This window comes from Pagrus pagrus, assembly GCF_965226575.1.
Source record: "Pagrus pagrus genome assembly, chromosome: 4".
NCBI lineage: Eukaryota > Metazoa > Chordata > Actinopteri > Spariformes > Sparidae > Pagrus > Pagrus pagrus.
This window is the reverse complement of record NC_140188.1, coordinates 2,605,777-2,616,581: the sequence shown is the minus strand read 5'-3', so window position 1 is coordinate 2,616,581 and position 10,805 is coordinate 2,605,777.

Here is a 10,805-nt window from a genome sequence, read left to right as displayed (position 1 = left end):
CTTTGTGTAGGATCGATACAGCTAAGGAGATAATGACAAGTGCTGCTAATACCAGTTACATTTACCGTCATTAGTGCAGTTCAAATGCAGCAAAGTTGTTCAAATGTGTTAAAGTTTATTTGACATATGTATACAACTCATTTCCCTCCACATGTTCTCAGCTGCAGTTGATATAAACAAGACTCAATATCTGTTTAACTCTGGATTCTCTCCATTAAAGCTGTAAAGATTCATTACATCGGGTGATATTTGGTCGTTGAAGATGTCTCTCCACCCTCTTTTCACACACTTTGTTGATAGAGACAGTGTTAATTAGTCTAAGGGTATTTTTCCAGAGTCATCTGGGGTCACTGGCAGACAAAATCTGGTCTAACTGAAAACGTAATTTTAACAGATTTATGTTTCATATTAAATGGTTTAAATATAGAACAATATAGGCCGTGTGCTACCAGTAAGACGTTGCAGGACATAGTAAAATGAGGCCTCACACCATAAAAGTAGACCATGTGGCTGCGGCTCATGTGGTAGAGCTTGCATCCATCAGTCATTTAATCAGTGAATTCAAGCAATCGGTGAACAAACACTCATGTCTGAACCAGTTTTTAAAGTCTTTTCTTTACTGTCTTTTCAACAGGAAATGCTCCCTCTTTACTGGATATTTGACACGTACATAGACATAACACAATGTTCTCACAACTTTTATTTTAAACAGTAGAGTTTATTCCTCCAAACACACTGCATGTAACGCTGATTAAAATAATCAAGCTAAAAATGGAGGAATACATTTTTAGGCTTTTTAAATGAAGAAAAACTGTCCAACCTGAGTCTTACTTTTCAACAATTTGATCTGAGAAGGTGAATTTCACAACATGTCTGCCTTTGGAAACTGACAATACAGTTGTGATAACTATGACATTTCTCCATTGCAGATGTTTTCTCCATTCTCCATTGAATATTCATTGAAATAATGTTTTGTCATGTGGACTTTAACAGGATTTATTACGACTCGGGGTAACATCAGCTCAGAAATAACATCTCACAATAAAATGTACTTTTATCAAAAACAATAAACGTTTCTGCAATGCACTTGCATTCACATGAGCTGAAAAGAAGGAGGAATGCTTTTAAATGGATTTCGAGCCCATCAAACTCCAAACTCTTGTCTGCTGGAAACTCCAAAATGCCCACAGGTGTAAATGGAGCGTGAGGCTGATGATCTGTCCAGGGTCAACCCCACCCAGTTTTAGTTCAGTAGAGTTTTAGTTCTTGAATGTTTGTCAGAGTCAGAGATGCCTTCAAGGCTGAAATCATTTCATAGGTTGAAACTAACTGAGTAAACTGTTACCAGTTACAATTTATTCCAGGAAGAATCTCATTTGACAATTGTATCAAGAGAAGAAACTACTTATGAATGATTTTTTTTGTGAGTTTTTCGGGCTTCCATTATTTAAGCCAGATCCTTAAAAATTGTGGATGGATGTTTAGTAGGACTGAAGACTTTCTTACGATGTGGGCAGTTTCAAGGTAACCAAGTCTTTTGTTACTATCTGCTGTTTGTTGACTACAATTTGTGCCTTTCAATATTCTGAATGAATAAATATATGCACTTATATCTCAGTTTATATTTTATATTCATGGCCTCACATGTTTAAGAGATAAGAACAAGTCATGCCAAGTGGGTGAGTAGTGATCCAGCCACTCCCGCAGCAGTGATGTTTCATCGTCAAGGTTATGTCCTTTCACAGCTTGTTGTTGTGTTGAAATGCAAATACAGTCAGTGAGGGTGGATCAAAGCTCGCAGGATGGAAAAGTGTTAAATATTGCTCTTTGTTTGAATGGGTCAACTTGGGTTTTCCAACTTGGGTGTTGTAACCTTGTCTGTTAACTTTTCAGCCTGAGGCAGGTAGATAGACTTTCATAATAATGAAGACAACATCTCCAATGATCCCATGCTAAGTACATCATTTTGTTGTTGTATGTATAGTAACTGAAGCACGGATACACTCATATGGTTTGAAATCCAGATGAAACCAGGCAGTGTATTGTCTTCAGATGGATTGTCCGGACCAGACAGTTAAGAGCCTTTTGCTTGTTTGATCTAACTCTCTGAAACTCAGAGACCACATGTTGTTTGAACTTGTTGTTGTGTATTGTACCATTTGACAGCATTTACAGCGGGAGCAACGATGCATTTCAAACACTGCTGTTGATGTGTTGTTTTTGCTGGCATTGTGTCTCTGTATGGACACTGGGGGAACATTTCAGACAGTGGTAATGTTGTGGTCGGGTGATCTGGGGTGTTGAGCCCATCAAGGAGTTCAGGGGCTCCACAGAGGAAGTGTAAACACTGCACTGTTTGCTGTCAGTGGGACTCAGCTGGTACTACTGAAACAGTATAAATGGTACAATGAAAAGTACCTAATGTTTGTCTAAGTGTGTTTGTGTGTGAAAGAGGGAGAACAAGTAAGATGAGCATTGTGAAAGCGTTAACACTGAGCTGACTACATTTGAAAACCGACCTTCCTCCCTCCAGTGAGGCCCTCAGGGGCTTGTGACAGTAAAATGAGGAAGAATGAAGACAGAAGACCGACTGTAATCGGTCATTTTAAATGTAAAAGCAGTCGATTACACATCACAGGCAACATATAGAACTACAATGTGTTGATGTGTGTCAGACAGCTTATTTTGGATTGTTTGCAGCCACTTTCAGATGAACTGTCTCTCAGTTCATACAGCCTCAAAGACAAACTGTAAAACATTTCTTATCAGAGCGCCTCATTGATACGTTACTGGTGTGTGTGTGTGTGTGTGTGTGTGTGTGTGTGTGTGTGTGTGTATGTGTGTTCAGGGTTAAATAACTGTAACCCAGTGCGGTTTCCTCCCTGTGGTCGGTTGGTTTGGTAACAGTCTGACTGTCGTTATGTCTCTGTCTTTCCTTTCCTTTTTTCTTTTGGCTTTTTTCTACCCTCCTCTACAGGCTGCTCCATCTCTTTTTCTTGTGTCTGTCTTTCAGCTTTACATTTTAGCCAAGTTATTTATGAATGGCAGGGTATATTTGTCCATCAAACCTCCTGTATTATCGTGTAGCTATTTTTCCTGATCGATCAGGCAAATTAATGAGTCTCCCCCTCCTCTCCCTCACCTCTATTGTTGTGGTCTGGTCTAGTGACACAGCAACTGAATGTGTTCTTACATAACCACTGTAACTGTCTGTGGCTGCTGGATGTGTGTGTTTGTGTGTGTGTATGTGTGTGTGGGTGTTTTGTTCTTTCTTCTTCTTCTTTTGGTGATATGCAGTTTCATTGCATGGTTTCACTCATAACCCACAACATGATTATAAAAATAAATGTCTTAATATCCAGGGATTGATCCCACTAAGCGTTATCATGATACTTATTTGATGAGTATTTTTTAGGGCTATGCAATTAATCGCAATATAATCAAAATTGCAACATGGCTAAGTGCATTATCCAAGAGGAAAAAGCAGCATTTTTTTGACAACGGTAAACATGTGAACAGCATTATGATGAAGTAGTGCTGCAGACATCCTGTCCTCAAAATCTTGTTCTCCAGATAAGAGAAAGCATGTTTGTTTGGTACAGTCCCCAACACGTGTCTCATCATCATGATCAACAAAATTAAAATTGTGATGCAAAAATGATAATTTCCACTAATTGTGAATCATATTGCAATCGAAATGTATCCGTCCACACAGTTGCAATATGATCTTTCGACCGTATCGTGCAACCCTAGTATTTTTTCGAAAAGAAAAATATTTCCTCTAGTATTTTCATAGACTCTAAACTTTATGTTCTCATTAACATAATAAGTCACAAATGTTAAATATAGCAGTGCTAAAGGTTTTTCCATAAACAGCCATGGAGGAATGTCGTCTGAACACAATAGTTTAAAACTAACAAAAACGGTTATTCAAATCAGGTAGTGCTGCATGTTACATTAATGTTTAACTGTGAAACACAAAGTTTTGCATTTAAATGTTCTTTGGATAGGCTCCACTAAATAAAGCAGAGAGACGTGCTTTTAGACAAATCATCTTTGTGGAAGACAGCATGGAGAAAAACCCCGTTATAGGATGATATTTGCATTAAAGTGTTCATATCTGGTGGTTTATTTGACCTCTGGATGGGAAATGCCACTTGCTCTGTCAGTTAGCAGTGGTTTGGGTGGAGACGAGGGAGGAGGCCGGTGCAACACAGTAACAGTGCTGGGTACGTTGTTAAGTTCTATGGTTTGCAGGATGTTGACAGCAGAGATAAATCATCTATGACGCTTTGACAGGAACACAAAATATTACGGTTAAACTTCATTCAACTTAATTTCCCCAAATCCCTTAGAAAGAAAGAAACGGAAGAGAAATGAATCCACAAACAAAATTAAGCCAAATTTAGTATAACTATGACAAAATGTACATTGTAAGTATACAGCTAAACTTATTTATGCGGAAAAGTTAATCAAGTAATTATGAAAAGTGATTTTCTGTATAATAAACTGTGCTTCTGTCTGCTCTGTCACATGCATACACAATCTCAAAACCACAGCATACACAAAAACACACGTCTCTCTCTCTCACACACACACACACACACACACACACACACACACACACACACACACACACACACCCCAGCATGGTTGTCGGCCCCCTGTCTGAGCCTGTCTTGGCCTCTTTGTTGAGGCCAGCATGACAAGAGCTCCATTGTCCAGAGGCTCCTCCATATGTTCCCATATAGACCACAGAGAAGCATTCTGGACAATACCAGCACACAGGATCTGATCTAACTGTCCTCTGTGGCTTAATAAGGGATGAGAGCTCATCCGGAGACTCACATGGCTGCACTGCAGTGAACTGTTGGTAGAACTATGTTTAAAAAGAGTTGTCACTGCATCCCTCAGTATTTCAGGAAGTACATCGCTCATTTAATTTGATAATTGGATGAGTCTTGTTAACTTACGATACAGCAGTGAGTTTGAAACTTTCATTTTTCTATTGTCATTTTAAAATTACACGCAAACTGACATCAAAGAACTATCACCTGACGGATGAAGGCTGGCTGTTGCGTCGCCCTGGTGAGCACTGACTTGCTTAGATGAACAGCCAATCGGAGTGATTTCTCTCTCATAAACGGGCTCCGCTGCTGATTCAACATGTTCAGTTGGCCCAAAAGTCGCTGATAAGGGCCAACTAGTGCAAACTGGGCGGGACATCGCAAAAAAACTCTAACTTTGAAGAAAAAACACATGATTCTTAGATGTGAATTGTCACTAGCTTTATACCTAACAAGATACCAAATACAGTTAAAGACAGCAGCTGCTCTTAGTGCCGTGGTGCTAACCATGCGGATAGATAAAGTTTTATCTTCTGTGAAGATGTGAATACAGAAACATGTTTTAAAAAAAATATTCTTAAAGACAATCTGCAGACTTGAGTTTTCAACCGAGTTCCTAAACAAAAGTCTGCAGGTTATCATACATAAAGACATTGTTCTTCAAATGTAACCTCTAATTGCTCTGAGTGCGTCGTCTTACATGCAGTGTTGTAGTTCCACATGAGGCTGATGAGTTGTTTACTTCCTAAATAAAAACAATTCATGCTTTTAATATTCATCCTCCTCTTCTCCCTGCCTGCCTATTGTCATGGACGTTGGCTCTTAGAGGTAATTTCCATTTCAGGGTGGATCTGAATGGTCGCCAAGTACTCTGTTTGCAAAGCCGCAGTCTATTGTTGTAACCTGCTGTATTTGTTTGTCGTGGTGGTACTTCGCTCCCATTTTCCTAACTCCATTGATGAGAATGAGGACCGTAGCCATCAAATGTCCACCACCTTTTCCCCTCCATCTTGTTTTTTTTTTTAATCTGGGTTAAAGACACTTGGTGATGAACATTTGAAAAGCACAAACCCACTGGATATTTGTAAGAAAAAGTCAGATGATTTTCCAGTCATGATTGTGGCGACTTTTTAGCCAAGACACAATCTTTCCCTAATCCTAATCAAGTGTTTTTTGTGCCTAAACGTAACCAGACCATAAGTACACTGAGTTGAAACTAAACTTAAAGGATTGTAAACTTGCAGCATTAAAGATATGTAGAGATTCAACATACCCGTGGTTCGCACAAACACACTTTGCCACATTCATTCTGCTGATTTGGTTGGTATCAGAAACAGTGTAGAGTTTTTGGTAACAACTCTATAATGTGCTGCTGATGTATTATATTCATTCTGTGCTGAAGACAGTGAGTGTTTTGCTCTTATTGTACACAGGAAATAAAACTTTCAACACTTAGAGTACTCTGTTAGTGCCAATAAAGCACACAGGACCACAGCAACTCGCTCTGCTTTTAAACAGGTGATTTATGGTTCCTTTTCTGAGCTGCCAGAAAATATTTCCAGACCTGATAGGAGCGAAACAGTTTTAAACGGCTGATTAAAGTGAAACGTTATAGAGATTAATGGTGACTACAGTTGAGAAATGAACATGTCGTTGAAGCTGAGAGATGAATGGTGACCCCAGGCAGTTGGCGACTGTTATACAGAGGTGAATAAATCACCATGCAGCGACCTGACTCTGCACAAACAACCATGTCACGACAAGCTGCCCGAGGAGGATATTTCACTTTGCGCTTGGCCCCGTTCCCTCTATCAAGCCAGCTTCCTCTCAACTAATTGTACCTTTACACTTCAAAACATGTTTTCTCAGTTTTATTTCAAAACTACTTTATTTCACTCTCCCGTGTGTAACCTGAAATCACACACACACACACACACACACACATACACACTCTCGCCTATCTGTATTTGTCTGTATCAAGACGAGGTCGAAACCCAATATTTGACTGGACAGTCCTCTGGATTGGCTGGAGATTTAGAGTTATAGATTTAGATAGTGTGTGGCGTGTGATTGTGTTTCTGGTTACTAGACGGACTCAGTTGGTCATGGACCATATCCTGCTTTGCACTAATTTCACTGGGGATTGCCTTAGAGCATGAAGTCACTGCAAAATTAAACATTAGTTACGAACCATATCTCCATATTCTCTGAGTATGGGTGTGGCCCTCTAAGCTGTCGGTTTCTTTAACCGGCTGAAGAAAAAGCTGTTTTTGAGAGCCAGCTGTCTGAACTCAGCCCGACACTGTGAGGCTGAGGTGGAGTCCACATACTGCAGTACGACAGCATAGACTCAGAGTGATATACATTTTTCAAAATATAAAGCAATATTCAGCAGAGAATATCATGTTTTCATCTGTTTGTTGGTTTGTCAGCAGGATTACACAAAAACTACTGAACGGATTTCCATGAAACTTGGATGGAGGAAGGGAAGGATCCAGGATTTTTATCTCACATTCTTCAACATTGTGAGATTTTTTTTTTTTTTTTGATTTTCATTATTTTCTCAGGGGATAATGCATGGATCTTTATGATCTTTAAGGAAAACCTTTCCCAAACTCTCAATCCTCAGGTCACGTTGCTATTTGTTAATTACTGTTCTGAATTCTGGTCCTTTTGGGTTTGAATGTGACAGAGTCGTCTTGGAGTTGGCCTGGTGAGATTATATTATTATGCCATAGTGTGGAGGTTGAAAAAACTTGGCTGAATCATCTAAGAAGTTGGACCACAGAGTCTGAGTCACACTTGGTTGGTGTTTCCTCTTTGAGTGACTAACAGATATTTCTATTCGTCATTTCAACAAAGTTGTAGCCAGCTCGAGACATAAAGAGCAATACAGCAAGTGTATGCCATGTCTGCTTAGTCTGACGTGTATTTGGGACATACATATGAATAAAGGGGATTACACTGTAGGAGTGGTTTGAGTATTTTGTAAGGACATTTTAAAATATGTAAAATACGGTCACTGTTGAAATGCACTGTTACCGATCCAAACCAAGACCACGGGGGAAGAGTGTTCGACACTCAAAAGATAGATTTTTAGTGGAGTGCTCCTTTAACAGCACTGTTAACCCTCTGTTGCAGTAAAAACACATGAATGCTCTCATCGACCTTACTCCTTACAGTCATGGTCATCGGGTCCTTTTCTCTTTCCCCCTGATCCTCCATCAGGCCGAGTGGCTCCTTAAATCTTTTTAGACGACACACACACACACACACACACAGACACACACTCACACACACGCAGTCAGACACACACATATAACACAGCACAGCACTGCTTCATCCCACTCATTCTTTATTCCACTACCAAGGAATCCCTGACTTTCTCTCCTCAGTTCACTCTTAAGGAGGGAAACAGCAGCCGGCCATGCTTCCTGGAAAAACACCTTGTTCAAAGAAAAAAAGAGTGTGTGTGTGTGTGAGTGTGTGTGAGTGTGTGAGTGTGTGTGTGTGTGTGTGTGTGTGTTTGGGGGAGGAGGGAGGGGGAAGGCCGGTGGGTGAACAGAGTGTTAAGAGCGTCCACTGGATTATGTTTTGACAAAAGACTGGACCCCCTGCTGCTGTAATTTTCCCGCCAGTCAGTTTCCTGTTTCCTGGAATCTGGCAACGTGTCACACACACACACACACACACACACACACACACACACACACACACACACACACACACACACACACACACACACACACACACACACACCATTTGGTGCCAGCTGCTCACCATGATGCAACAGCAGAGTGACCAGCAAGCCCTTGGGGCATCTGGTTAATAAAGACTTCCTTTCATCAAATCCCTGGGAACATAATCCATACATTATTTTATCACATCGCTTGGAAATCGCTTTGAGAAACAGGCGGACAGAGAATCTGCAGAATCCTATTCATCCTTTGACAATAATAAAAAGATTATTTTCCACATTGAAGCTGTTTTTGATGCTCACAACATGTTCAACACGTGGTTCATTATTTCCACAGTCAGCATTATTTGGAATAAAAGCGAGTGAAACAAATGTAGACGTTTTCTGTATTTTTTGTAAATGTTTCAATGAAACTGTCACATTACAAAGACAACAGAAACTTGAATTTACAATAAAAAAGTTTACTATTATTTTTGACACTGACAGATTGATCATTCTCGCTCAGCCTTGCAGATCTCACACACTACAGTGGCAGAACAAAGTTACTCCACACCTGTAAATATGATCAAATAAAATGTTCAATAGTTCCATGAGGTTCAAGTGTTATGTCGCTTGGTTTGGACCTCTAAATGTATGGAGTATTTTAAGTTTTAGTTTTTAATCGGTCATATACCTTTCAGGCCACAAAGCAGCAGGATATGTGGCGATCGAGTGAAAGTAAAGAAATACATTTAATTATCTTCTCGTATGAAGTTCCCACATTTCGAAAGTGCTCTGGCCCAATGACACACAGCCACTTACACCCGGCAAACATTCAGCAACGAATTACCCAGAGGTGGTCCAGATCTGGCAGTCAGGACACCTCAGACCTGCCTCAGACAAAGACCTGGGTTCTGGGCCGGCCTTTGTGGTTCCAAGCCAGAACATGATTTTTTCCTACAGCTAACCAAACGTTTTTTTTCAGAGGCTGTATGTACCAATGCAGTGCAAATACAGGTTTATCCAGCATCACAGCATCAGTGTGGAAGTCAGTATCAAAAAACATCTCTGCCAGTCGTCACCTGACCAAAAGCTGCTGTAGCCTTAAGTGTATCAACACATGCGCGTACAAATGTTTGACACTGTGCAGAACATGCTGAGGATGCTGTGCAGAGGCTCAAATGTTCACTACAAATGTCTGTGAGGACAAATGCCAGCCTTACACACACACACACACACACACGCACACACACACACACACACACACACACACACACACACACACACACACACACACACACACACACACACACATCCAATGCCAAACTGTCAACTGCCACAACTGGTGGACGGTTGCTAAGGTGTGTGCATGTGAGACAGACTGGACCTTGTTCACTCCAGACAGCCCCAGTCTTCTGATACAGCGTGAAGTTACGAACACACACGCACACACACACACAAGTGCACAAACACACACACATATACAAAAATACTCATTGGGTCTGGGTCTAAGAGGTGTTCCTTGGTGCTAAATGAGACCAGTCTCCTCAGCAGCTGCTGCTCTGTTATTTTAACAGGGGCTATCATAAGTGTGTGTGTGTGTGTGTGCACCTCCTGAGCTCTCAGCTGTTAGTGGCTAACACTCTTATGTTTTTGAATTACATCATATAGTGAGGAACAGACAGACAGACAGACAGACAGACAGACAGGAGGGGCATCTGATCTTTAAGTGGTTTTAAATAAAATAATAATCAAATAATCAAAATAAGAGACATGCTAAGCTCATGAAAATCAGTAAACCTGTAAACACTAAGAACAATTATAGTTTGTTTTAGTTAGCTAATAAGATAAATTCAGCCAAAAGGTTCCAACGTCCTCAACATTTTTATACTGGTAACTATGTTCATGTGTTGGGTGTGTAAAGCCATCAATTATCAAAAATATGTAATGATACGCATTCATGCATTTGACAGAAATTGAATCAAATCATCTATTGGTTAACAGTAAGAAAAAAAAAATCAATTGTTATACACACAGTTTGTTCTGTTTCTCTCTCCTTTGATTTACAGACAGAACATCTTGTGAATGTGATGCTGTTTGGGGACTTGGAAGTCCCCAGTGTTGGACTTCCCCCAACAAGAGACAGGACATTTAATCTGATTTGATAAAATGGGATTTACATGCTAAACTCAATAAAAAACATTTTATATATTCGTATTGGACCTCATGTAGACTATTGTGCTCGTTTGGTTCATGACCTAAAGCTGGTCACAAACTCCTGT